Raw genomic sequence first — 14,953 nt, forward strand, 5'->3', positions numbered from 1 at the left:
ACCAGGGATCAAACCTGTGGTTCAATGTTTTAAGGCAGTGTTTTTCCAAAATATTTTCAGCAAGAAGTCAATGAATGTCACACACAAAATTTACTGTAGCAAAATAAAGTTTGGAAAAGCTGATTGAAACAATATTAAAGGAGCTTCTTTACTACAGGATTGACTAGAATCTTTCAAGTGAAAATTATACGGAGAAACTCAAAGGGGCAACACAGTATGTAGAGTTTACTTAGCAACAGAAAACTATTCTCAGCAGAGTGGTTCCCAGAACACATTTTGAGAAATAATACAAGACTGAATGAATGAATAAAATAATGTTTGAATGAATTAGTTCATTGGCATTCGTCCTTTTCTACTGGGATGTATGTGTCTGGGCAGCACATGCTGCAACCAAACTTTCACTGCCACTTAGAACTCATCAGGTCCCTTAAACTGATTTTATTTTTTAGAATTCCTCTTTGGTAGCTGCTTACCTGTCATAACTGTTGGGCATAAAAATACACAACAAACACTGGGGAAAAAATCAATATTTTGTAAGTACTTTAATGGTATGGAACCCATTTTATATTTCTTTCTCAACTGTAGTCTCAAGATAGACCTTGGTAATCAGTTCAGTACCTAGAAAGATAATCAGGGGGCTTCCCTGGTGGCGCAGTGGTTGAGAGTCCGCCTGCTGATGCAGGGGACACGGGTTCGTGCCCCGGTCCGTGGAAGATCCCACATACCGCAGAGCGGCTGGGCCTGTGAGCCATGGCCGCTGAGCCTGCGCGTCTGGAGCCTGTGCTCCGCAACGGGAGAGGCCACAACAGTGAGAGGCCCGCGTACCGAAATAAACAAAAAAAAAAAAAAAAAAAGAAAGATAATCAGGATTGTGAGGGGAAAGGGGCCATGTCATATGATGAAAACTTAAAGGGTAATGGGGGTTGCAGAGCTATCTTCAAGACCTGAAATGGACAAGGCTTATTCTATTTCACTCCAAAAAATACTGAACTACAATGGATGAATGTAGCAGAGAGATAATTTAGTATAAAAAAGAATCTGTAGCCCCATGGCAGTCCAAAAATTGAGTAAATGTGGTACGTTTTCAATGATTACCTTTTGACAATGCTATTGAGTAGATTCCTATTTTTGGAAAACACTGATATTCTGCATCTAAAAAGAAATAAAAAGTTTTTCATGTCAACAATGACTACATTACCATTCATGTAGGATCTGCCTTACAAAAAAACAAAAAACAACCAAGAAAATTTACTTAAAGAAACGCTATACTTTACTCTACAGTAGTTCCCTATTGGTTATCTGTCTTATATATAGCAGTATGTATATATTAATCCCAACCTCCTAATTTATCCCTCTACCCTTTCCCTTTTGGTACCATAACTTTATTTTCTGTGTCAGTGGGTCTATTTCCATTTTGTAAATAAGTTTATTTGTATCTTTTTTTTTAAGATTCCACCTATAATATGAGATGATATTTGTCTTTCTTTGTTTGGCTTACTTCACTTAGTTTGATAACCTCTAGGTCCACCCATGTTGCTGCAAAGGGTGTTATTTCATTCATTTTTATGGCTGAATAATATTCCATTGTATATAGATAGATAGATAGATAGATAGATAGATAGATATTGCATCTTCTTTATCCATTCATCTGTTGATGGATATTTAAGGTGCTTCCATGTCTTGGCTATTGTAAGTAGTGCTGCTATGAGCACTGGGGTGCATGTATCTTTTGGAATTAGAGTTTTCTCTGGGTATATGCCCAGGAGTGGAATTGCAGGATCATATGGTAACTCTATTTTCAGTTTTTTAAGGAAGCTCCATACTGTTCTCCATAGTGACTGTACCAATTTACATTCTCACCAGCAGTGTAGGAGGGTTCCTTTTTCTCCACACCCTCTCCAGCATTTATTATTTGTAGATTTTTTGATGATGGCCATTCTGACCAGAGCGAGGCAATACCTCATTTTAGTTTTGATTCTCATTTCTCTAATAAGTAATGATGTTGAGCATTTTTTCATGTATAGCACAGGGAACTATACTCAATATTTTGTAATAACCTACAAGGGAAAATAATCTGAAAAAAAATATATTGAGAGATATGTATGTATAACTGAATCACTGTGCTGTACACCTGAAACTAACACAACATTGTAAATCAAATATACTTCAATTTTTAAAAATTGAAGAAAATGCTAAACTTTATAATTTATATACAGCAAAGAAACTTTCATATAGTATAGGCTCAATAAGTGGGGTTGTTCTTGGGTTGCTAGCTTTTTGTACTAATTGTCCCACTACAGCTCTTACAAATACTACTCTCACCTGTTTAAATTGCTTTTATCTGGCAGACTTTAAGGTTTATTCCAGCTTTAAAATTCTACTGGTTCTCTATCTCCTAACTGTATTTCCAGGGAAAGAATTTCCCCTGAGGAGTCTCTGGCAAAGTTAATATGCAAGAAATGAATCTTGATTCTGTACTGCTCTCTTGCCTCCTCTGTAGAAATGTCCTTCCTGCCTTACATGTCTATTCTCCATCCTCCTTTTTCCTCACAGCTCCTTTAACGTTCTTCCTCACCCAGTGTCAGTTTGGAGTGAAAGCTCTACCACAGGATCAGGAATTAAAATGAAAAATTATCAACAAAGAGTGAAAGAGACTAAAAAGCCTCCATATTGGCATGTGACTCACCTTGGTCTCAAGTCAAACACTGACTGGTGGTAATGAATGCAATCTGTCATCAGTGTAAGGATCTAGTAACTTACAGAATCAGTGTCATTACTTCAGTTACACTACAATCATACACATCTCAAAAAAAAAAAGATAAATCAAACAGGAGGAAATCATTTCATTTTTAACTTCTATCGAACTCATTACATTCCAGACCCTGTTCTAAGCATTTTACATGTACCAACTCAGAAGTATTTTAAAACCAAGCTGATTTCAAACTGAAATTACTTTATAATTATTGATGTATAATTTATCACTTTAATTGGTCTTATTTATCACAAGCTTATCCATACATTTTGCACAGAACACATGAAAAAACACATAAATTTTGCAACTAAATTAAAATAAATCATTATTAAAGATCAAAACTGGGTTCATTCTATATACACTTAACAAGAAATAGGGTGTGCCTCATTACCATTTTCCATTTCATATATATTAAGAATGTCCTGAAATATCCTAAAGCAGTGTCAAATTAATAAATGTATTGGATTTCTAGTGTTATCAGCAGATACTATAAATCAAAGGCAATGTGTTAAAGGGAATTATAAAAGAAATATTTCTAAAAGAGATTGATGTTTTAAAATAAGACGCCTGGAGCATAAAATCAGGCTTCTTTTTTTCAATCTAGATATTTTGATCCTTATGTAAGTTGTGATATGTTTTTACACTTAGTATACTCAAATAATACACAGATGTATTGCTCAAATTTCAACTGTCAGAACTACAATTATTATAGATCATTTTTGGAAAAGCTTGAAAATTTTACAAAGTCTGTATCTTCATAAAAGTAAATGTCTAACAGTAATCCCACCCTAGAATGATTTAATATCCAAGTGGAAGATAGCATACTTCTTTCACTATCTCATTATTTAAGGACATCTTTCTTGAAATACTTTCTAAAATTAACACTTTAAAATGAATTTATTATCTTCCACTTCTGACCAAAATAAAGTAAAAAGAACCAGACATACTCTCCTGCCTAAAACAATCAAAAAGAAAAAAATTCTGAAACAGCAGTAGTCAAGACACTGGACATTGGGGCAGAGATGGAAAACAAAGGAGGTGAGCACTCTGATTGCCCCAACTTACTTCTTGAGCAAGTTTCTAGGAAGTGGTAGAGAAAAATGGGAAACACTAGGCAGAGGCTGGTGGACTATCTGAGTTGAGGAGACAAAAGTGAATAGTCTATGAAACCAAGGTGGATAGAGTCCTGGAGAGGAAAGAGTTGCACACAAAGGAACTCCAGAGATCTCCAGAGGTCACATTGAGTCAGTAGCATACTAATCAGGGCAAATGTGTGTAAAAACTACTTGAAGCCAGGGAAAGAACTACCCAAAGTATTAGAAGAAACATTACCCAGCATCACACAGAGCAAGAAATACTGCCTGTTCCCACTAGCCGGTGTGAAAAACCTTATTTTCGCAGAACATTGAGTATTCGGAAGGGACTTGCAATCAGTAGTGTAGAATAACCTAGCCTTAGATTAAAAAGTGCTCCGGTCCCACCTAACAAATCTCAAAAATAAAACCCAAAGGACTAACTGATTAATTACACCCAGATCAAAGCTCAAGATGATAGGACTAACAAAAGTATCTAGTACTCAGAAAGGTAAAAATTTATAATGTTTGGCATCCAATCAAAGATTCCAGGCATGCAAAACAGCAGGAAAAAAATGACCCATAATAACGGAAAATATGATTCATAATAAGGAAAAAATTAATCAATCAAAAAACTAACTGAGAACTGATACAGATGTTAGAATGAGTACATGAAAACATTATAAAAGTTATGTTCAAAAAATTAGTCAAAATATAGAAGAGATTTTAAAAGACAACCAAAAGGAATACAAGAATATCCAGCATCCTACAATCTAAATTTCACAATATCTGGCAACCAATTGAAAATCACCAGGCATGGAAAGAAGCAGGAAAATGTAACCCATAATGAAGATAAAAATGAACAAACTGATATCAACAATAACTGACACACACATAGAGTTAGCACACAAGAACAATAACAACTAATATAACTCTATTCCATACATTCGAAAGTTAAGTCAAGACAGAGAAGACCAAAAATACACAATTTAAACTTCTAAAGATGAAAACAACTATGTCTGATATGAATACTACACTGAATGAGATCAATAGTAGGCTAGACACTACAGAAGAAAAGATTAGTGAACATGAACATATAGTAATAGAAATTAATTTCTTGAACAAAGTTCAAGAATATTTATAGGAATACAAAAGTATCCACAGAGAAAACTACACCAAGGTACATCATAATCAAATTGCTCAGAACCAGTGATAAATAGAATACCTTAAAGATGGCCAGAGAAAAAAGGACATATTATACACAGAGGGACCTAGATAAGGAGTCTGGAGGATTTCTCATTGCAAACAATGCAAATGAGAAGGACAGTTGAGAAATACCTTGAAAGAACTAAGAGCAAATAGCTGTCAACCTAGCATTGTATATCTCATGAAAATATCTTCCATAATGAGGGTTAATAAAGACTCTTTCAGACATACAAAAGCTTGAAGAATGGGTCTGATGACTAATAGACCCCTACCATAAGAAATGTTAAAGAAAGTCCTTCAGGCAGAATGAAAATCATATCCTATGTAGGTCAGGACACCTACATAGGAAAATGAATAAGATATTGAATTAGCCCCAAACTGAAAACAATCCAAATGCCCATTACCAGGTGAATAGCTATTTACACAGTAATATAACCAATAACTGCACAGTACAGCTTTTCTATGCAATCTATATTTGTCAATTCTGAAGAGTACTATACGGTTGGTTTTTGATTTCCTCCTTTACTGAAGAAATTATGAATGTATGCACTTTCACATCTTTAGGGTTTTTTGAATTTTTAAATATTGATTTCTGTTATTATAATTGCTATCTTTATTTTACATTTTGTGCATTTGTCTAATACATCCACTTATTTTTAAAACTATTTTTATTATAAAAGAAAGACTTTACATGGTAAATTAAAAAGTCGAAGTACAGAATGGTATCAGGTTAAAAGAAAAAGTGTCTCTCCCCTTAGCACTCCCAGTCCCCCTTCCACAAGATAACCACTCAGTGGTTTCTAGCCTTAGTTCTTCTGGGGAGTTTCTGTTATCACATTACATAAATGCTTTATCTCTACTCCTCGATTTATAAAACTACATCTATTTTTTCCTTTTTATGACAAATAATGTACTTCCATTAGGATCCACCTCCCATATTCACTCTAAATCTCTATTTGTTTTTTATATCACTGTTGACAGTTCTTTTATTCATCATTTGAGGTGGCCTTTATAACTCTGAATAATTAATATATAAGAACATATATAAACTCAATCTAGGCTAATATGCAGTGTTCTTTACAGTTATTTATAAGATCTGCTTTTAAAAATAGGTAAGATTTATTTGGAAATGCCTTTTTACTTTATGAGATACTATATATCAAGAGACAGTGCTTGGCATGAAAGGAATGCTAATTCCCATCCTTTTGCCTTTGGAAACTTCTAATGTACAAAAAAGCTTGAGCTCAGAGAGGAGTTAGGACTAGTAGGAAGTAGGGAAGAAAGGGTAAGTGGAGGATTGCTAACAGTGAAATCCCTGAGCAAGACTGGAAAGAAGGAATGACAGAGTGGGTGGGTTACAGTCCGGGGCCATTCCTAACTAAGAATCGTGACAAGCAGACCTGAGAGAAAGAGATATATTGTAGCACCTATCTTGGATATCTATCAAAATAGCATTCCACCACCATCAATAGACTCTATGGATTCAAATACAACAAACCAATAACAATAATAGTAACTACAATAATGAAAATGATAGGGAGGGTGGGAGGGAGGGAGATGCAAGAGGGAAGAGACATGGGGACGTATGTATATGTATAACTGATTCACTTTGTTAAAAAGCAGAAACTAACACACCATTGTAAAGCAATTATACTCCAATAAAGATGTTAAAAAAAAAGAGAATGACATATTTTCAATATTAAGCAGAAAGTACATTGTGTTGATTATTTTTAATTAAACTGACTGATGACCACTTCAACCCTGGCATATTGTCCTTCTGTTCATTTTCACACATCTTCCTTTGTGTACCCACATTTTTCCTACAGCACAGCACCAATATCCAGAGATATGCATAATAATATTCAATGCATTTCAATAATATTGCTGACATACATCCCAATCTCTAACTTGGGTATAAGACAATAGCAGAAAAGAAATAATTCTAGTAGATACCTTGAGGACATGTAAAATTAAAAGTCCACGAAAAATACAACAGGTTGTAAATTAGAGACCCCATAGAGTTTCTTTAAGTCTCACAGCCATTCCCCATGAAATGTACCAGATAAACTCTAGTATCTCTCACTGCTCATCACCTATGCCACCTGCCCCTTTCCTTCCTTTCTATCCTTGTTCACCCAGCTTCTGACTTTATTACACATGCTAGTGACGTGCTGCTCATTCTCACTGTCGGGATTTGACATCTGGGACTGTCTAAGTTCCTATTGAGGGATAACCTCTACCTTTGGGTTTCCATGGGGAAACATATCTCTCAGTTTTACCAGGCATAGGGACCCCTACATTTATACCATTCCAACTTCTACACTGAGTAGCACCTACACTAGATCGACCCAAGCCCATTAAGAAGATTCTTTTTTTTTTTTTTTTTTTTTTTTTTGCGGTACGCGGGCCTCTCACTGTTGTGGCCTCTCCCGTTGCGGAGCACAGGCTCTGGACGTACAGGCTCAGCAGCCATGGCTCACGGGTCCAGCTGCTCCGCGGCATGTGGGATCCTCCCGGACCGGAGCATGAACCCATGTCCCCTGCATCGGCAGGTGGACTCTCAACCACTGCACCACCAGGGAGGCCCCCAAGAAGATCCATATTTTTTAAAATAACAGATAAGAAATTATTAAATACTTCTTTGCCACACTGCTGCAGATTTCAAAGAGATCATGTTCTATACTAGGATAATAATAATACTTGATATTTGCATAGTGCTTTGCAGTTTGCTCAGTGCTTTCCCATTATGATCTAATTTGAGTCTCACAATAATCTTCAGTATTATTATACTCATCTTACAGATATATATGATGGACAAGAATCGTACAGGTAATAACTTCTTTCCATAATAATGGACAGATGTGTTGTGGACCACTCTTTCATGATGAAAAACAAGAAAAGCCAAACTACGTGTATATGCATATACACATATATTATTTCTTTGAAGACATGAGAGGTTTCCAAAGCCATGTGGCAAAGATTCCAAAAAGAAGGGATAACACCAACATTTGGTACTTCTTTTCCCCTTAAATCATTTTTGGGTTCTCAGGTGACTGCTGAGATATCAGGAAGCTGACCCAAAAGTGGCAACTTAAGAGGCTAAAAAGCTGAGGAAACTTCTCACAGTTTTATGACTGAGGGACAAAAGTTGGAGTTCAAAAGGAAAAGTCCATATTAAACTACCCAGACCTTCATTTCAGCCTACAAAAACCCTTTACCTTAGGAATAGAGAGAAACCAAAATTAAATCAGTGCTTGCAAAGATTGAATCCCAGACTTGAATTAACTCAGTCTCTGATTGGATTAAGGTGATTGACCCTCACTGCCTGACAGATGCAAAACTAAATTCTCTAGGGATGCAGAAAGCACCATCCAAAGGCTCAATTATCTCCACAGTTGTTCATATCTGATCCTGCAGTCAATCAAACATTACTAGGCATATCGGAAAACAAGACTATGGAACTAAAAACCAAGATAAATAAAACAGAAACAGACCCATAGAAGAAAAGATATGTTATTAGACATGTACTTTTAAATATGTCTTATTAATATGCTGAAGAAATTAGATGAAGAGATGAAGAATTTTTTCCAAAAAATATTCTAGAACTGAGAAATGCATTAGCTAAAATTAAAACTTTAATAAGTAAGTTAACAGAAATGGACACAAATAGATGAGTAGTGAAACAAAGTTCAAAAGAAAGTATTCAGATTGGTGCACACAAGGCAAAAGGATGGAAAATACAGGATGAGGGAATATAAAAGACATATGGTATCCCAGGATAATGTTTGGAATCCCAGAAGGAGAAGAAAGAGAGAATAGTTCAAAAGTAATTTTGAGAAAGTAATGGCCTTAAAGTTTGCTACACTGAAAGAAGCTACCAAGCCAAAAAATTGAAAAGTGCTACAAATCCTAATCAGAATAAGTTTGAAGAAAACTATACCTAAGAATGATAGTAAAACTACTGAAAACCAAAGACAAGAGAATTTTGAAGCAACTAGAGGGGGAAAAGAAAGAAATATTTCCTTTAAAAAGTAAGACTGAGGGCTGACTGAACAATTATGTATAAAATGGATAAACAACAAGGTCTTACTTTATAGCACAGGGAACTATATTCAATATCCTATGATAAACCATAATGGAAAAGAATTTGAGAAAGAATATATATGTGTATAAGAATCAGTTTGCTGTACAGCAGAAATTAACACAACATTGTAAATCAGCTATACTTCAATAAAATTTTTTTAAAAAGACTGAGGGCTGACTACTTAGCAGAAACAATGGAATCTAGATGACAATAATGAAAATTACAAGTGCTGAGGGAAAATAACTAATTACTAAATGCCAATCTAGAATCTGTTTCCAACAAAAATATTTATCAAAAGCAAAGGCAAAAAAGACATTCTCAGGCAAATAAAATTAGATTCATATTAAAGGAAACATTAAAGCAAGTACTTCAGGAAGGAGGAACAAGATGATAGTATGAAAATGCAGGAAGGAATAAAGAACAATATAAAGGGTAGAAATGTAAGTGCATCTAAATTAACATAGAGAGTATGAAATAACAATAATGTCTGTGGGCTTAAAAACCTATAGAATAAAAATACATGACAACAATAATAAAAGATGTGAGGGAGAAAATGGAGTTAAAGTGTTCCAAGATCATTTCATTATCTGGGAAATGATAAAAGTACTAATTTAATTAGACATTAAGTCAAGACTATGTTGAAATCTCTAGAGTAACTATCAAGCAAAAAGCAAAATTATATGTAACTAAGCAGTCAACAGAGAGGGGAAGTAAAAAATAAAAAAGAGTTAATTCAAAAGAAGTTAAGAAAAAATTAAAAACAAAGAAGCATAGAAGACTTGGAACAAACAGAAAACAAATCATAAATGTAAATACAAATACATCTGTAACTTTTTATTGAAAATAAGCTAAATACTCCAATTAAGTATAAGTGAAACCTTGCATTATAAAATAAACTTTATGATGCTTTAGGAGACAGACGTCAAATTTTAGAATACAGAAATGTAGAAAAATATATATGTATACATACACACACACACACACACACACACACACAGTTGACCCTTGTGTAACATGGGTTTGAACAGTGCAAGTCCACTTATATGCAGATCTTTTTCAATAATAAGTGCTACAGTACAACACAATTCATGGTTGGTTGAATCTGCAGATGCAGTACTGTGGCTATGGAGGAACTATGGATACAGGGGGCTGGCTATAAATTATATGCAAGTTTTCAGCAGCACAGAGGGTCGGCGTTCCTAACCCCCGAGTTGTTCAAGGGTAAACTGTATATGTATGTGTTTATGTAATGAAAATATTGATAAAAAGTAAGCTAGTGTTGCTATATTAATATCAAATAAAGTAGATTTTAGAATAGGAAGCATTATAAGAGATAAAATGGACAAATCATAATGATACATAGTTCAATGTACCAATAAGATATAATTTTTAATTTGTTTGCACCTAATAACACTTCAATAAAAATAAATTTAAAAAATAAAATAAAATGTATAAAGCAAATAACAGAATTAAAGGATAAATAGATAAATCCAAAAGAGTGGTAGACCTTAACACATTCTTCTCAGTAACTGTTAGAGCAAGCTGCTAAAATCTTATTAAGAATACAGAGTTGAGTGCTACAAATAACATGCATAGAACTTAACCTAATTAACATATATATAGACCATTCCACCTACAAATGCCAGTTTGCACATTCTTTTCAAGTGTACGAGGAACATGTACCAAAATCAAACATATACTGAGCCAAAAGAAAAGTTTAACAAATCTCTAAGTTTAAAAACATACAGAGTATTCTCTAATGTAGTGAAATTAAATTAAAAATCATAAGAAAAATATTATTTAAAGATGTAATTTTAGGAAATTAATTTATTTCCAAATAACTTAGGGATAGAAGAAGAAATTATAATAGAAATTAGAAATATCTTTAACTAAATGGTAAACAAAAACCATAATGTCTCAAAATTTGTGAGATGCAGCAGTGCTTACAGGGAAATTTATAGTCTTGAATGCATTTATTAGGAAAAATAAAGGCTTAAAATAATTGTCCAAGTGTCTATTTCAATGTCAGAAAAAAGAACAATAAGTTTAAAATAGAAAAAAATATGAAGATAAAAACAAATTAACAATATAATATAAAACAAATATACAATAGAATCAATAAAGCCAAAAGCCGGTTTATTCAAAAGTCTAATAAAGTTAATAAACCTCTAGTAAAACTACCAAGAAAAAAGTAGATGGGAACCATAACTTACCACTATATTAAAAACTAAAATTTAGGCATCACTATATACCCTACAGACATTAATAAAAGGATTACAAACAACTTCATACTAATAAATGTGAATATAATAAGAAGTATATAGAGCTAAACATGAGTTTATACTGATATTTCTGACTCTAATCCATTACTACCCGGTTCATTTTAGTCTTCCTTGCTTGTTTATCTGTAATCCTTCCCCTGGTGAGAAACCTGGTATTCACCATCTATTATCTATTTACTTATTTGTTTAATAAGTATACAACTAAAGCAGTTTCAGAATTGTGTGCTCTATCTATGAGAAAGAAATTCATCAACTAGAGTACAGTGTTTATGTACAGTTCCTTGCGTGCAGCCTTACAATTTTTAGTCAAAACATCAATTTTCAAATGTGTGAATTAGTTTGCACACATTAATACTCACTTTTTGTAATGTATAGTTCTGAATCTTGACAAATGCTTACAGTCATGTGTCCATCACTCCAGAACAGTTCTTTCACCCTATAGTTCCTCTGTAGGTCTCTTTGTAGTCAACCATCCCCCACCCCTAAACTCTGGCAACCACTAATCTGTCTTCATTTCTTATAGTTTTACCTTTTCCAGAATGTCATATGAGTGAAATCATACACTAAGTAGTCTTTTGGGTATAGCTTCTTTCACTTAATACAAAGCATTAAAGATTCACTTATGTCAATGTATGAATCAGTAGCTCATTCATTTTTGTAGCTGAATAGTAGTTCATGGCATGGATGTGTCAGTTTATCTATTCCCTTGTTAAAGGACAACTTGGTTGCTTCCAGTTTTTAGCAATTAGGAATAAAGCTGTTAGAAACATTTAGCAGCTTTTGTTGGGACATAAATTTTCAAGTCACTCTGGTAGATTCCTAGGAGTGTGCTTGCTGAGTGGTATGGTGGGTCTGTGTTTAACTTTATAAGAACTGCCAAATGTTTTCCAAAGTGGTTGTACTATTTTCGTTACTACCAGCATTTCATGAGAGCTCCTGTTGATCTGCAACCTTGCCAACATTTACTGTCAGGTTTTTGGATTTAAATTAATAAGTCAGAAATATCCGTATAAACTCATGTTTAGCATATATATATATATACACAGATGCATAGATGCAGAACAATTGTAAATGTGTATATGCATGGGTTAGTATACACAGACATACATATATACATACACGTATATATACATACATTTGTGTGTATATGTATGTGTCTGCATGTGTGTTTGCATATATAAATATATTATATTCAGTACTGTTCACTGAGAGGGCCTAGAAGCAATGGTAACAATAAGCATACCAAATGCCCAGATCTTGGTTTCTAAATATCACTCTCCAATAAAAGGAACAAGGGCTCATTGGAGAAATCACTGATTCTAGGTCTGAGGCAGGGCATATAAAAGACGGGCCTGGAGCATCTAACAGTGCCAAAAAGTAAGGAAATGCTTCAAAAACAAAATTATAGGGACCTCAAAGGGACACAGGAACTAAGCTGAAAAATTTCTCCTTGGCCAAAGCTGGGAAAATCTGAGCAACAAAATAAATAAAATGGTATTGGATTATAACCCAAAATATAATGTAAACATACATGAGTCCCTACTGATATGAATGAATGGATGAATGAATGAATGAATGAGTAAATAGAAAAGAAACAAATCTTTCTTACAGAAGAATTCCAAATAATATGTGAACCACGAGGTAGAGGTTAATACCACCCCCTCACCACCACCACCAGGGTGGGCCAGACTTAATGACTCACTTCCGAAGAATGGTGTAAGAAAAGAAAAAAATATAACTTTAAAATGGTGAAACCTGGAAAACACTACTTTAACCAAGTGATGAAGGTTAACATCACCAGCAATTTCACGTGTGTATCATGTACTCCCTGATATAATGTGATGAGAAGTGCACTCAGCTCTGCTGTATTCTTTACCAAAACCCCGGAATAATCATAAGAAAAACAAGAGAAAACCTGAGATGGGAAACATTCTACAGAATAATTAGTCAGTACTCCTTAAGACTATCAAAATCATGATGAAAAATAAAGGCTGAGAAACCATCATTGACCAGAGGAGACTAGACAGACATGACAACAAAATGCAATGTGGTATGCTGAATTGAATCCTGGAAAGAAAGAGGACATTAATGGAAAAAACTGGTGAAATCCAAATAAAGTCTGGAGTTTAGTTAACAATAATATATCACTGTCAGTTTCTTAGCTTTGATAAATGTACCATAGTAATATGTAAGATGTTATTTTGAGAAACTGGATGAGGGACATATGAGAATTCTCCCTGTTATCTATGGAATTTTTCTGTAGGTATAAAATTATCCCAAAAATTTAAAAATAATTTTAATATGCCAACAGATTTTTTTTGCAGAAATTGACAAGATAAGTCTAAAATTTACATGGAAATGCTGTGGGCTAAGAATAACCAACAATCTGAAAGAAAAATTAGAAGACATGCCACAAGACATCAGGACATTGCAAATCTATAGCTTTAAAACATTGTGGTAATCAAGAATAAATCAACAGAACAATGGAATATAATAGGAAATCCAGAAACAGATCTCTATATATAGACTATTGATGTATGACAAAGGGAAACCAAGGAACAATGGGGAAATTTAAAAGATGTTCAATTTAATAAAGAGTCCTGCTCAATTGGTTATTCATATAAAAAATGAACCTAGACCCTATCTCATACCATACACAGAAAATCAATTCTGGGATTAATGTAGATGTATATGTAATAGAGGGAGGGGAAGCTTCCAGAAGGTAACAGACAAGTATATCTTAATGACATAAGGTAGGCAATACTTTATTAAACTAGGACATGAAAAAGCACTAATCATAAAAAAAAATGGGTTCTAAATTAGATTGAAAATTAATAATAAAATACAGATAACCTCATAAAATAGGTGAAAGTCATGAACAAGAATTTCACATGATAGAATGCCAAGTGACAAAAAAAATTGTGATGAAAATATGCTTAACTTTATTAATCATCAGGTAAATGCAAACTCAAACAACAATGAGATATCACTACGTGCTCAACAGAGCAGCTAATATTCAGAAGCCTGAGATTACCCAGTGTTGGTGACAATATGGGACAATAGAATTCTCATACAAGGCTAGTGGGAATGTAAATTGGTACAACCAGGAAAATTATTTTTGCATTATCTACTGAAGCTAAATATATACTTACACTGTGTCCCAGCAATCTCTCTCTTATGTATGTACTCAAATATCCAAAAAATGTTTAAGAATCTTCATTGCAAGTTTATTCATAATAGCAGAGTACTGGAAACCATCCAAATGTCCATTAACAGTAGATTCAATATATGAATGGTAATACCTTTATACAATAGAAAATGATACAGCAAATAAAAATGAACACATTATTTTTATAGAAAATGAAGTAAATGCATCTCATACACATAACCTGAATAAGACCACACACATACACACTTCAAAAACAAAGTTAAGCTGATTCACTTCATTATACAGCAGAAACTAACACATTGTAAAGCAATTATACTCCAATAAAGATGTTAAAAAAAAAAGACAAAGTTAATATAAGGTTAACAATAAAGCTAATGGTTACCTCTG

The sequence above is a fragment of the Phocoena sinus genome, chromosome 10 (genome assembly GCF_008692025.1).
Source record: "Phocoena sinus isolate mPhoSin1 chromosome 10, mPhoSin1.pri, whole genome shotgun sequence".
NCBI lineage: Eukaryota > Metazoa > Chordata > Mammalia > Artiodactyla > Phocoenidae > Phocoena > Phocoena sinus.